This window comes from Mobula hypostoma, chromosome 4 (assembly GCF_963921235.1).
Source record: "Mobula hypostoma chromosome 4, sMobHyp1.1, whole genome shotgun sequence".
In the NCBI taxonomy this organism is placed as follows: domain Eukaryota; kingdom Metazoa; phylum Chordata; class Chondrichthyes; order Myliobatiformes; family Myliobatidae; genus Mobula; species Mobula hypostoma.
This window is the reverse complement of record NC_086100.1, coordinates 131159740-131174906: the sequence shown is the minus strand read 5'-3', so window position 1 is coordinate 131174906 and position 15167 is coordinate 131159740. Positions and strand designations below refer to the sequence as shown.

The window sequence follows — 15167 nt, the reverse complement described above, 5'->3', positions numbered from 1 at the left end:
TTTTGACTTGCCTACAATTACTAACGCTAACCCATACATCATTGGAATGTGGGAGGAAACCAGCACACCCAGAGAAAACCCATTTGGTAATGGGAATAATGTACACGTTCCTTATGGACAGTGATGGGAATTGAACCTGAGTCGCTGGTGCTGTAAAGTATTCTGCTCACCGCTACACTATCATGCTGGCCAGATAATGAACAGATAATTTGAAATATTTAAGTAAAACCAGGATTCTTTTTTGACTCTGGCCCTTCTTGTACACAGCCTCTATGTTGGTGCCCTATTCAAGTCTGTCATCCAGGTGCACTCCCAGGTACTTGTAGGTCCTCACCACACCCATATCCTCACCATCAATAGTAACAGGGAGCAGTGCAGGCTTAGTCTTCTTAGATTAACATTGACTTATATACCAACTCTGTCCTTGAGCATATCAACAAGTGTGTAGATAGAGTGACATCACAAGAACAAATAAAAGTTTTCCCCAATCAGAAACCATGGATGAACAGAGAAGTTCACCTCTGCTCAAAGCCAGAGATTCAGCCTTCAGGTCTGGAGACCGGGAGGCTTACAGCTCAGCCAGGGCCAACCTGAGGGGGGGAATCTCTCAGGCTAAACACACACAAACAGAGAATCGAGGAGCATTTCAATTCCTCGGACCCCAGCGCATGTGGCATGGCACACAGGTCATTACAGACTCAAACCCCCTAGTACTGTGCCCCCTTCCAGCTCTGCTTCCCTCCCTGATGAGCTCAATTACTTCTACGCTCACTTTGACTGAGAGAACAAGAAGGTCACCCTCAAAGCGGATCTCCCACCTGGTGAACTGCCTCTCTCGCTTTCCACCTCTGATGTTTCTGCCACCCTGCCCTGAGCAGGGTGCATGTACGGAAGGCAGCTGGTCCGGATGGAATACCTGGCCGTGTGCTCAGAGTCTGTGCAGGGCAGTTGGCCGGGGCCTTCATGGACATTTTTAATCGGTCCCTGGCCCAGGCAGTTGTCCCCACAAGCTTCAAGATCGCCACCATCGTGCCAGTGCTGAAGCATTCCACTGCCACGGGCCTGAATGACTTCCGTCCAGTTGCACTCATCCCCATCATTGCAAAGTGCTTTGAGAGACTGGTTCTATCACATCTGAAATCCTGTCTGCCCACTACCCTGGATCCCCATCAATTTGCCTATCGCACCAACAGGTCAACAGAGGACGCCATCTCCACGGCACTTCACTCTACCCTGACCCACCTGGACAGCCCCAACTCTTATCTCAGAATGCTGTTCATTGACTTTAGTTCGGCATTCAATACTGTGAACCCCTCCAAACTGATCGCCAAACTTCGCCAGCTTGGTATCAGCTCATCCCTCTGCAATTGGACCCTGGACTTTCTGACTAACGGACCCCAATCAGTTAAGTTAGACAACCTCTCCTCCTCCACTCTCACCCTGAACACCGGCGTGCCTCAAGGCTGTGTGCTGAGCCCTCTTCTGTACTCCCTTTTCACCTATGACTGTGTTCTTGTACATGGTTCTAACTCCATAATCAAGTTCGCAGACGACACCATGGTGGTTGGCCTGATCGGAGGGGATGATGAGACGGCAAACAGGGACGAGGTCCAGCACCTGACCACGTGGTGTGCTGACAACAACCTGGCCCTTAACACCCAGAAGACCAGGGAGATCATTGTGGACTTCAGGCATGCTAGGAGCCACACCCACGTCCCCATCTACGTCAACGGAGCTGTAGTGGACCGTGTATCAAGCTTCAAATTCCTTGGTGTCCACATTTCCCAGGATCTCACCTGGTCCCTGAACTCCTCCATCCTGATCAAAAAGGTGCAACAGTGCCTTTATTTCCTGCGGAGCATCAAGAAAGCTCACCTCTGTCCCAGGATACTGACAGACTTTTACCGTTGTGCCATTGAGAGCATACTCACCAACTGCATCTCAGTGAGGTATGGCAATTGTGGTAATGGACCTCAAAGCACTCCAGCGTGTGGTGAAAACTGCCTAGCAGATTATCGGCACCCAATTGCCCACCATTGAGAACATCTACCATAAAAGCTGCCTGGGCAGGGTGAAAAGCATTATCAAGGATGCAACTCACCCTAACCATGGACTTTTTACTCTCCTCCCATCTGGTAGGCACCTAGGAGCCTCCGCTCCCACACCAGCAGGCACAGGAAAAGCTTCTTTCCTGAGGCTGTGACCCTGCTGAGCCTCACATCACAGCGCTAAGCAGTATTGCACCCATATTGTACTGTCTCAGTACTTTAAATTTGTGTGCTGTAGCACTTACTTTTTATTTGCAGTTATTTTGTAAATAACACCATTCTTTGCATTTCTGGTTAGATGCTAACTGCATTTCATTGGCTTTGTATCTGTACTCAGCACAATGACAATAAAGTTGAATCTAATCTAATCTAAAGTCCTTCATCATCTCCTTTGTTTTACTGATGATTCAGCTTACACCATTTGACAAAGTCCTCCACCAGGGCCCTGTATTCATCCTGCCGTCCTCCCTTTATACACCCAACTATTGTTGAACCATCAGAGAATTTCTGCAGATGACATAACTCAGTGTTGCATCTAAAATCCGAGGTATACAGGGTAGACAGGAAGGAAGCCAATACGATCCCCTGTGGGGCTGCAGTGCTGCTTATAGCCATGTCTGACACACAGCTCTGAAGCCGCACAAACTGTGGTCTGCCAGTCAGGTAGTCCATTAACCAGGATACAAAGGAAGTGCAACCTGCATTGAACAGAGCTTTTCCCCCCAACAAAGAGGGCTATATGGCACTGAAGACATGATTGTCAAATGCTGCCCTGCTTATCCAAATGGGAGTAGGCTCTGTTTGGCAGGTAGATGAAAACATTGCAGTCTCCAATATGCTCCTGGTAGGCAGGAGATGATGTGCAGGGGATCGAGGGCTGATCTGACCAGGGATTGGAGGTGATCCAGGACAAGCCTCTTGATCCAAGGTCTTCATGATGTGTGAGGTCAGGGCCACTAGACGGTAGTAATTCAAGATTTTCGGTTGGTTCTTCTTGGGTACTGGGATCACACATGATGTACCATAAAACACTGGCCATACAAGATTACATTTTGATACTTCATCAAAATGCTGAACTTACAATCATTGACAAGGCCCAGATAAAAATTTACAGAAGATCATGTACCCCATCTTTGTACTTTGAAGATGCTTTTCTTTTAATCCCCTTTCTAACATCCTAGCAATAACTCCAATTTCAAATACTTCTCTACCTCCCATATTTAAATGATTAAACATACAATCTTATGTAAAATAAATTTTTGATTAACTTCACTGATATTCTTACAAGTACGCCTCTACTCAGTAAAGCTTCCATCAACAGAAATAGTTGTTCCTGAAATACGTTATAAAAATCCCAATGTAAAAAGGATCTGTTACTCTCTTTTCTCTTAACAAAAACTCAACTCTCCCAGAATCCACAATGCACTTTCTATGCTCTTGACACACCTCTGAAAGTTGGACAGCAAACAGAAAGCCAAACAAATGATTTGTGCAGTTTTATCAACTGCAACTGGACCCTCATCATTCGAACAACTGGCATTAAACAAAGCTAAGCTGGGTGCTCACTTTTTAAGTTTACATTTATTTTTAATTATTTTTAAAAAATGTATCTAAAGTGTGAAAGATGCATTAAACTGTTGAAAGCTATCGTCACTCGTCAAGGTGATACTGGGAGTAGAGCTTTGTAGACTGGTCACCATCTGTGGCTCACTCTGCTTTGAGTAAGGGCTTCCAGTGCTGCCTACCGCAGGGGGCTAAAGAAGGTAGCTGTGGGATTAGTGTGGGGGGGGGGTGAATGCAGGCAGTGGATCAGTGCACAAGATTCAAGATTATATCTTTAATTTTTTTTTAATAAATCCCAATATGAAAAAGTCTCCACTTCAAAGTGTGTTCTTTAATAATTATCAAGTTATCCTTTCATTTATGTATATTCAAGTTTAAACACTTTTTGGTTCTCCCTTTAATGTCTTAGTGTAAGATTCCCATTTGCCTTGTACTCCACCTTCCAGAAAGTGTCATTTTATACTTCCGTGCTAAAATTCACCTAAAGATTATCTGCCAGATCTACGATCATTATCTTGTCTTGATTTGTGGTTGTCTGCTGGACATTACTGGCACATCATCAACCTAAAACCTGCAGACGTAAGCTTAACCCTTTCCTGATCCACTCACAGGCATTTACCTGGACAGCTTATGTTCCACATGGGAGCTTACTTGTAAGTCAAGGTGAAACAGTATACACAGAATCTTAGTTTCCTCTGTGGACTGAGCAAAGATCCTTAGAAAGAAACATAGATGACCACTGTAAAATCCAAATCTAAGGTTTTTCATCTTACTATCTGCACTCTCTGTATGGGTACTCAAATTCTGACCTCAGAAGTTTCTAAATACAGCTAAATGTTAGAGCTGCAGTATATTCCTTCCCTCTACCATTATTCCTACGCTTACTGAGGTATGCTGCTGGTTATTTGAGTTGCAGCATATACAGTTTCACAACTGACAGCTTCTCATTCTGAAACCGTCTACCTACACAACATTAAAATCACATATACTAAATTGTGGACAAATCCAAGCAACTTCCTGAAATGCCTATTGTGAACAATGTCTTAGGAGTGAAGTGGGACCTGACAGAACTTGTAAATACTGTAAATATTGCTTTTGTTTTACATACTTGATTTCATCCTTCATCACAAACAGCTGATTTCTCCATTTCCTCATGGGGGTACTCACCACAGATTAAACATGTGATTACAAGTGGTGTGCAGAGAATCTGACAAGATTCACAGATGTGGCTAAAAATCAGAGTAATCTTGCAGAACAGAAACCACCCAGCAGAACTGTGAACTAAAAGCCTAATAACAAAGTGCTAGGGAAAATATGGTACAAAGTGGGTAGGCAGTATTCTTTGAATAACTTCCATGATATACAGGAAATATTAATATTTTTGTGTATTTAAGTTATAAATGCCGCATTCACAGATTCATTTGATGTTGGATAGAAACAAAACTGTCAACTAAATACCTTCAAATAATAAATTCAGCAATGTGATAGGGTGAACTGCAATGCAGCCTTTACCTGATAGCTTGCTGTTGGGGATCTGTGTAAATTTTGAAGATTATATTTCATTAGCATTGTTAAATTACAGCAAAATACCACTTTATTGATAGCTTGTGCAAGGTTTTAATCCCTCAACAACACCACAATTGTACTGTACATGAGACTGGCAGCAAGTGAAGAATGACTAAAAACTATTCGATTACTGTTAACTATGTAATATTATTTGGCTTATTTTAGCTCATCTTTACAAACTAGATATATTTAAGGCTAGCAGAATAGTAGCATCTCTGACACTTCATCAAATTATGTAAATTTTAAAACAACAAAACACATATAACTCCAGAGTTATAGACTTCCAAGGGAATTCAGGAAGTTAAGGAAATTTACAAATCACTATCAAAAATTTGAGATATGGAACATTTGTTCACAAGAATTTTATATGAAAAACATCTAAATAAAGTACGCACGTGTAGGTTAAGTGGATTTGTGTTACTGAAAATCATGATAAGGCCCATTTTCTAGGATCGTACCCCCTATATCCTGGGGGTTGCATGTATTGCATGGTATTATGATTTCCAGAGACTTTTGCTGTGCGACTTTTTTGTCGACTCTGTAACATTCTAAGTTGCATATACAGAGGAGTCCAGTTAATCAGGACACATCGGCACCAGTACATTTTGGCCCAATTAAGCGGCTGCCCCAATTAACTGAAGTTTCATGAAAATCGTTAAAAAGGTATAAAAAAAAGACAAACTACCGTTTAACTGAGTTACAAATTATGTAATTAAATGAAAAACAGAATGAACTAGAACACTACAAATACTACTACACTACTATAAGACTGTCTATTAGTTCCTAATATTTATCTTCATATCCAGTGTATGCTACCTCTTTCTTTAGATTGACAGTAAATGAACAAAATAAGCGCATGTACCTAGTATAGACAATGGACTGCCTTCAGACAATCTGTGATGATTGCATCCTCCAAATCTTCTTTTTCATTGTAACATTCAAGATGGTTGTCGAAACCTTTAAATTCTTCGTAGTTCCTGACTTGTTGAAGTAGTAACATCATTTCAGTTTTTCTCCTGGCTGTGTCTGGCATCTCCAAGCTTGAATGCTTGAAACCCCAGTGAACAAAACAGTTCTAAATTGTCTTACTGCTTATTTCTTACCAACTAGCAGTGACAAAAATCACTGAATTTTGAACACAAACACATGCAACCGACATTATTTAAAAACTGTTTGCTCTAACGGCCACATAGGTGTTTGAGTCTAACACTAGTTAGAAACTCAACAGACTCCTGTCCCAATTAAGCAGCATAGTGTCCCAAATAAATAGTCATAGTCATACTTTATTGATCCCGAACGAAATTGGGTTTCGTTATAGTTGCACCAACCAAGAATAGAGTATAAATATAGCAATATAAAACCATAAATAATTAAATAATAATATGTAAATTATGCCAGGAAATAAGTCCAGGACCAGCCTATTGGCTCAGGGTGTCTGACCCTCCAAGGGAGGAGTTGTAAAGTTTGGTGGCCACAGGCAGGAATGACTTCCTATGACGCTCTGTGTTGCATCTCAGTGGAATGAGTCTCTGGCTGAATGTACTCCTGTGCCCACCCAGTACATTATGTAGCGGATGGGAGACACTGTCCAAGATGGCATGCAACTTAGACAGCATCCTCTTTTCAGACACCACCGTGAGAGAGTCCAGTTCCATCCCCACAACATCACTAGCCTTACAAATGAGTTTGTTGATTCTGTTGGTGTCTGCTACCCTCAGCCTGCTGCCCCAGCACACAACAGCAAACATGATAGCACTGGCCACCACAGGCTCGTAGAACATCCTCAGCATCGTCCGACAGATGCTAAAGGACCTCAGTCTCCTCAGGAAATAGAGACGGCTCTGACCCTTCTTGTAGACAGCCTCAGTGTTCTTTGACCAGTCCAGTTTATTGTCAATAAATAAGGGGATTATGGCCATTTTTTTCTGATTAGTTTTTGTTCTTTAAGAGTTGTCCTAAATAAACGGCCGCCTTGATTAGCCAATGGCTCAATTAACCGGAATCATCTGTATTATGAATACATTAACCATTTATATAACGTCTAATGATGCTTCACAAAGAAGAAAAGGAGCAACTATTTACTACAGTCTTGCACACTGCCATTTCTCTTCCAATGCTTACCTCTACTTCCTCACACCAATGAATGGTAAAATCCTATAACTACATCTGTATGTGAAGCTTATTCCTGGTACCAAAAGACCGTAAAAATTTGCCTTGTATTCAATGGATTATAAATAGATCAGGAAAATAATTTCACTATCTTAAAAGAAATTTTGTAGTTAAATACAGATCCTGGTTGTGTGAGTTATTAACATATGTAAACAAAAAAACCTTCCAATTTATTAAATGAGACAAGTATTCAAATGGTTCTTACAGTACAAGTTAGGAAAAAAGAATCCTCTGTTTCTCAGAACTGACTGTTCCAAATTTCTTGAAATGTTTTTCTTCCAGCTTGCTGCCTTTAACAAACATGAACTGACATAGTTCAGATTAGACAATAATGTGATTTTTCATATAGCATTGGGTAGCTCAACAGAGTTAAAATTCTATTTCATATCACAGCGGTATCTAAAATGATGCAACAAGACAAATAACTGAAACATCTTGCAAATGGGAAGAACTAGCTAATGTAGACGAGTATGTAGATAGACAGGGATTAGTAATGAGAATTATGAATCTTACTGACGTTTTTCTTAAACTGCACAAAGTTTTGTTCAATTTTGTTAAAACATTAGTGGTGCCATAACTTTAGTCTGCTTCCTGGAGACAGTGGTAACCTGAACTTGACCATGAAAGGAATTAAATTAATAGCTCAAAAACCAGTGGGATCATGTATACATATGGATGGCCAGGCAATGTGCAGTCTACCTGTGGCACAATTTACACAGCCATGTACATATCAGGTGCTGCCATATCAAATTATTGGCTTATGCACAGTGAGTGAAAAGGAAACACACCCTGCATCACGTGATCATGAGGAATATGTCACAATACTGAGAGTTTACCCTGTCAGAACAGGGGTAACTGAGAGCGCATTTGCAGATTAAACCCTGAAGTTAAGCACATGTTGTCTTGAATCCACAGACTCTGCAGAATCCTGCAGGCTGACTCTGTCAGGACTATTGGTTTGGAATATTTTCAGCAAAGACAAGATCTGCCTAGACCAGCTCTGAAAGGGGAGTAACCGTCCTTCTGTGAAAGTCTGTTTTCTTTTAAAACTGAACAACTGCAGAACTCATTCAGCGCCCAGAAGTAAAGTTTTTTTTCTCCTCTAGGCAAAGTACAGCCATCCATCACTTAACAGACTTACTTCCTGTTTTGAAGCAGTTGGGGAGGTATAACTTCCAACCTAAATACTTGGCTTGGCAAGCTGCTCGAGTGTTGATGGACGCTTTTATAACCACTTCATTCCACCTGAATTTTGGTAGAATACAGGAGGGGAACAAAACGAACAACAGAAACAGCTGCAGGAAAAGGTTAGCTGAAGTCTGCCAGCTGTTACTAATAATAGTTAGTGAAGTCAACACCAGTGTGTTCACTTAACACTATTTAAAATACATTTTAAAAATATGCTGCACACTTTAAAGTGCACCAAGTTTTGGCATTCAAACATAACCCTGCAATTAGGATTGCAGATAATATTGGTCAGATTTTCTATATATAGAAAGAGAGGCAGAACAAAGAAAAACAACTGAACTATGCAGAGGTATTTTAGAAAATAGGAAATGGTGAAAAGAACAAGAAGTATAGAACAAAAAATAAATTAAAGTTTTAAATCATTCATAAATGAGGATGCCAATGTTCTTAATTACCCAGATGTTGCTGGAAACTTTGATGAAACTCTCAGAATGCTTAAGTTACTCTACTGTATGTAACTGACAGCAACTTCCACCCTTTTATGATATGTATGAAAATGAAGAAATCAAGCAGCTACAGTCAGTCATGCAGCAGCTCCAAAGCAAGAACCCTCACGCAGTTGAGAGGTGATTCCTGTAATAGAACCTTTCAACAAATCCTCTAAGAGGCATGGTGTGTTGAAGACAGAAAGCCAAACTGCAGTAATTTGATTCAGACTTTGATTTCTCTAACCTGGTAATTTCTCCTCCCTCCCTCCATCTCTCTTTTCTACATTCCACATTCTGCTTAACCTCTCCCTCTTCTCTTCTCCTCACCTGCTCATTACCATCCTCTTAAACCCCCTTTCCTTCTCTTTCTTCCATAGGCCACTGTCCTCTCTTATTAGATGTCTTATTCTTCAGCCGTTTACTTCTCCATCTATCTCATTCCAGCTTCTTACTTCATCCCCCCTTCTCTACTCACCCACCTTCCCCCTCACCTGGTTCACCTACTACATGCCAGCTTGTACTCCTTCACCTAACCCCCCCATCTTCTTATTCTGTCCTCTGCCTTTCCAGTCCTGATGAAGGATTTCAGCCCAAATTTTGATGTATGTGTGATAAATTAATTAATTTGCAACAACCTTGTACTCATCGTCAGTAAGACCAAAGAGTTGATTGTGGACTTCAGAAAGGATAGGATGAGGAAACATGAACTATTTCTCATAGAGGGATCAGAAGTGGAACGAGTGAGCAATTCCAAGTTCCTGGGTGTCAACATCTCTGAGGATCTAACCTGGTCCCAACATGTTGATGCAGTTATAAAGAAGACAAAACAGTAGCTACATTTCATTAGGAGTTTGAGGAGATCTGGTTTGCAACCTAAAACACTCTACAACTTCTACAGATATACCATGGAGAGCATTCTGACTGGCTGCATCACTGTCTGGTATGGGGGGGGGGGGTGTGCCAGCTACTGAACAGGATCGATAGAAGGTACAGAAAGTTGTAAAACTAGTCAGCTTCTTGGTATCCAAGACATTTTCAAGGAGCAGTGCCTCAAAGTTGGCATCCATTATTTAGGACCCCCATCACCCAAGGCATGCCCTTTCTCACTGTTACCATCAAGAAGGAGGTACAGAAGCCTGAAAGCACACACTCTGTGATTCAGGAACAGCTTCTTCTCTGCCATCTGATTTCTGAATGGACACTGAACCCATGAACACTACGTCACTTTTTTTTATTATTTCTGTTTTTGCACTATTTTTAATTTAACTATTTAATATACATATATACTATAATTGATTTACTTATTTTTTCTTTTTTGATCATGTATTGCATTGTAGTGCTGTTGCTAAGTTAAAAAATGTCATGACATATGCTGGCAATATTAAACCTGATTCTGATTCTGAATCCAAAATGTCAACTGTTTATTCTCCTTCATAGATGCTGTCTTATTGCTGAGTTCCTCCAGCACTTAGTGTGTGTTGATTAAAGTATTTGTTGGGTGCTAGTTACCATTTTTCCATTCCCCACATCAGATGTAGGCAGGCTTTGTTTTGACTGCCTCTTACTGCTAAAAGGCCCAGCCAGGATCGTGCAGGATGTTATCACCAAGATGTCTCCCTTGCAGTAGAGACATTAACTGGTAGATCAGTAGAGAGAGACATGCGAGTAGTGATGAAATAGCTGAGGGTTGGTAGCCAGAGATCAAGCAACCAATGGGTTGATAGTTAAGGAACCAAGATGGCAAATGAATCAACTGAGGGGGTAGCCAAAAGGAGACAAGACATGGGTTCAACAGACACACAAAGAGATTGTGCAGATGCTGGAAATCCTAAACAGCATACACAAAATGCTGGATGGTCTCAGCAGGTCAGGTAGCAACAATGGAGGGAAAGAAACGGTCAATGCGCTCAGCCCAAAATCCTTCATAAGGAGAGTTGGAACTAGTGACCCTTCATCAACAAACTGGTAGATGGCACTGACCAATCTACTGTGTCCCTCCCATGCCTGGCGGTGGATGTGGTGGTGGAGCAGGGCAGGCGTAGAACTTTTAGAGTCTGCAAAGAGGCCAATATTCTACTTTAAAAAAATCTATTTGAAGTGTGTTCTCTCTCCGTTCTCTAGAACCAGGGATCTGCTCAGACAGAGCTCTTTTACTTAATACTGTGCATAATAATTTAATATGTTTGTACTACACAGCTAATGCAAAGCAACACATTTCATATCATCTATGTCTGTTATAATAAATTGGATTCTGATTTTGACCTCGCAAACTATGAAGGTCTGCTTGTGCACATACTGCTATCTGCGGGCATGCAAACACACCAATTGTAAATTGTAGACTATCTTTCAGATATTCAATACATAATGTCTCTGAGTTCCTATTAAGATGAAGTCATGTTGTGCCTGTTGATTTGGGGCTCGTGATCCAATTTCAAACAAAATCCTTAGCTTTGTGTCTTAGAAGTTAACTGTAACTTACAAAAATTATAGGATTTAATTTTGATAACACATACACATCCAAGGAAACAACCAAAGGTGCCTTTGCTACAGAATTCTGATGACCTTCAGCTGTGATAGGGACTTGTGTAGGAAGGATTCAAATGCTTGATTCACGAATAAAGGCAAAGAGAGAAGCTATTTTAAATTAAGTGAGGAGAATATTGAATTGCATGAGGGAAAATTGACTTGGGAACTCATATTGAGTATTATTCCATTATGCCAGACAAGCTTAGTCACTTTGATAGTATTGCTTCATCTACTGATCAACCTTCTTCCAAATATTTTCATTTCCACTTTGTTTTGCCTGAGTTAAGGAGAGTTTTGCCTCTCATCCAATAAAACTGGTTCTGCCAGAACCAGAAAAATCTACAGCACTCTACTGATCTTTTATGTTGGCTTCAAAAGCAGTGTATTTGCTTTAATGCATTACTGTACAAGAAGCAATAAAGATTAGAAGAACTGAGAAACACAGGCAATAAAAGGAAATTGCAAATAATTTTGCATAAATGCATAGTACGTAAAAGAATAGTTAAAGAAAAGGTGTCATATGAAATATGGCACAGCAATGCATCCTGCTGGAAATGGAAAAAATGGTGGATAAATTACATGTATCAGTTTTCACAGAGGAGAATAGCTGCGGAAATGAAAGGATAAATGAAGTAGTGAATCAATTAAATAACAAGGAGTGAAACAGATGGCAAAAGTGAACAAAATCAGCAGGAGCTGTCACCCTGCATCCAAAGTTGTGAAGCAAAGTTATACAAAATGGATATTGAAGCTATACATTACAATAAATTACTACAAAATAGGAGCATAGGATAGTGCCCTTAACACAGTCCATGTATCAAAATTTGTTTAACTCCATGAGATCAAGTATATCCCTTCTTTAGTAAGGAGACCCAAACAGTATACAGCCAGTCCAGATGTTGTTGTAAAAGAGCTCTTTTTAATTATAGCAATATTTTCTTCATGTGATACTCCATTCCTCCAAGAGCACCACAACTTTGTCATGGTTTGGAGGCTTGCATGTCTCAAAGATCCAAACAGCTATGCTGACTACAGACAAGGCCTATGTCTTGGCTCTTGGTGGGGTCATACATGCCAAACAGTCAAAGAGTAGAAGTCAAACTAAGTGTGGTTCATTGGTCCTCCAGTTTCAGGGGTTCAGCTTGGAACTAACAACCCTGACTGGTCAAACAAAACTGTTACGAAAACAGCATTGAAGAATTCTTCTACATCTGTGTGCAACGGTATTCCTAAGTCTCCACCTGGGACTAGCATCACTGAAAGTCATGAAAACCAAGAGGAAGCTACTGGCATATTGAAGGAAGCCCTGAACACCACCAAGACCAAGACCGAAATTAGTTTCTGGAATGACGAACCATATACCACACTGGCAAGCCAGCAAAAACAGCTGCAGAAATGCCTTGTTATATCCTACACATACTGGGTCTCAGGAAAGCAGATGGAATGGGTCTGGCAGACTAAAGGCAGCAAGTGGTGAAACAGTTTTATACATACTAGGGGAAGATGGTTAGCATCATGACGCCGTCACTTTGAAGAAAGGCATTGAGAAATGCTTTCTGGAATAGAAGCCAATCAACAGTAGGCTGATGAGAGTCAGGCTGAAAGGGAAGCAAGTGAACATGACTTTGATCCAGTGCTGTGCTCCAACTAACGACAGTGACATTGAAGAAAAGGATGTCTTCTATGAACAGCTGCAATCTGAGGTAGAGTTAACACTATGCCATGACATAATCATCGTCATGGGAGATCTAAATGCCGCTAACATGGGAAATAACAACTCACACTTCACTAGGGTCAGGGGCATGCATGGATGTGGAACAATGAATAATAATGGTGAAAAACTGGTGGAATTCTGTGTCATTAACAATCTGATCATAGGAGGGAACCTCGTTCCACACCGTGAAATCCACAAACTGACATGGTGCTCATGAAATGGATGTGACATGAACCAGTTTGACCATTTGATAATCAATGGTACATGGAGACGATCCTTACAGAACATAAAGGTGAAGAAAGGAGCAGATGCAGGAAGTGATCACCACCATTTTGTAGCAGTGATGAAACTCAAGCTGAGAAGCACATATACAAAGAAATTTTGATGTTGAGACATTCAAAGATCCCAATGTGAGATCTGCCTTCACATTTCAGCTTAAGAACAGATTTCAGGCCTTGTAAGACCTTGACAAGGCTGTGTTAGTTGACAAGATCAGCAAAATGTGAAAACAGATTGCCACGTTCTTCAAGGAGAGCAGTGAAGTTTGTCTAGGATACAGAGATGAAAAGAAAAAGATAATGATACAGCAAGAAACATGGACAGCCTTAGAAGAAAGATGTAAAGTTAAGAAGGAAGCACTAGATACAAAGTCAGCATGACTTAGGGTGAAACTTCAACTAACATACACTGAACCTAAAAAGAAAGTGAAGGGACTTCAAGATTCACTTATTGTCAAAAATGTATAAATTATACAGACTTGAGATTTTCTTGCTCACAGGTAGCCACAAAGCAAAAAAACCCCCCAAAGAATGCAAATAAAAAAGAAACAAAAATAAAAGACCAATACTTGATGTACAAGAGAAAGAAAAAAAATTAAAATCATGCAAACCTTTGAAGCAAACAATAAAAACATTCTGAACCAAAATTGAGTCCTCAGATCGGAACCCCAGAGCAGCCTGGAGTAGGCCCAAGGCTTCACTTATTAGTTCATCATATTAACAGGCACGGAACACAGTGGCCAGGGCAGTCTTCGTAACCTCAGCACTATGGAGGTGACCATCACGGAGAATGAGCGAAATTAGCTTTCATCCCGACCAATACCCCGTCTTTGCAGTTTACCTGGGCTGGCATTTAAATTGACCAAACAATGGAACAGCGAAAGGCTTCACACCCTTGGAGAGAGGAGAGCAAGTGAAATCGGCTCTTGCCTTCAATCTGAGTCGGCACTTAAATTGCTTAGACAGTGTATTGTACCTTGTACTAGGACCTGGCTGCAGTGAAAGGCTCTGGGCCTTGACTACGCCCGAAGCTGCTCTCAAGCTCTTCAATTCAGCTCGGCGCCCAGAGTGATCCAACATTGCTGCAGAGCCATTGTACAGGCACCTAATCTCTTCAGCCCAAGGCTCAACTTCTTTCAGTGCCCAGAGAGATCCAACCTTGCACCCGAGCAAGTTGAACAAGCACCCGGGCAATGACTTGTCCTTTTGGCACCCAGACTGATCCAACCTCGCTTCCGTGCCAGTTGAATGTGTATTGGAACTCCATCTGCAATGATTCTGCAACACGCCATCTGGGCTCATCCCCTGAACTCGCCTTGCCATCGCTCATCCCTTCATTGTTTGTGGCGGCAATTCAATGCAATTTACCTCAGAAAAGGTAGTTTTAGTGATGTTTTTAGTCAGATTTCTTAGCTCTTTGACTACCAGAAACGGTTGCCCATGTTCAGTAACGCCATCTTAACTGGAAGTCTTGTAAGAAAAGATAAGAGTCTATATGGGAGATCTTGCAGTGGAGGCCAAACAAGCAACCAATCAAGATGACCAGGGAAATATATACAAGATTTCAAAGTTGGTATGCGGAAAGTTCCAGGCCAGATCCAGCGGTCCCATGAGAGATAAGACCTGT

The 15167-nt window shown here is 41.1% G+C and overlaps 1 protein-coding gene across 1 annotated transcript in view; it reads right to left on the bottom strand.

The window, feature by feature from the left end:
* afg2a (AFG2 AAA ATPase homolog A) overlaps positions 1-15167 on the bottom strand; it is a 428299-nt gene that overhangs the window by 94931 nt on the left and 318201 nt on the right. The window lies entirely within an intron of this gene.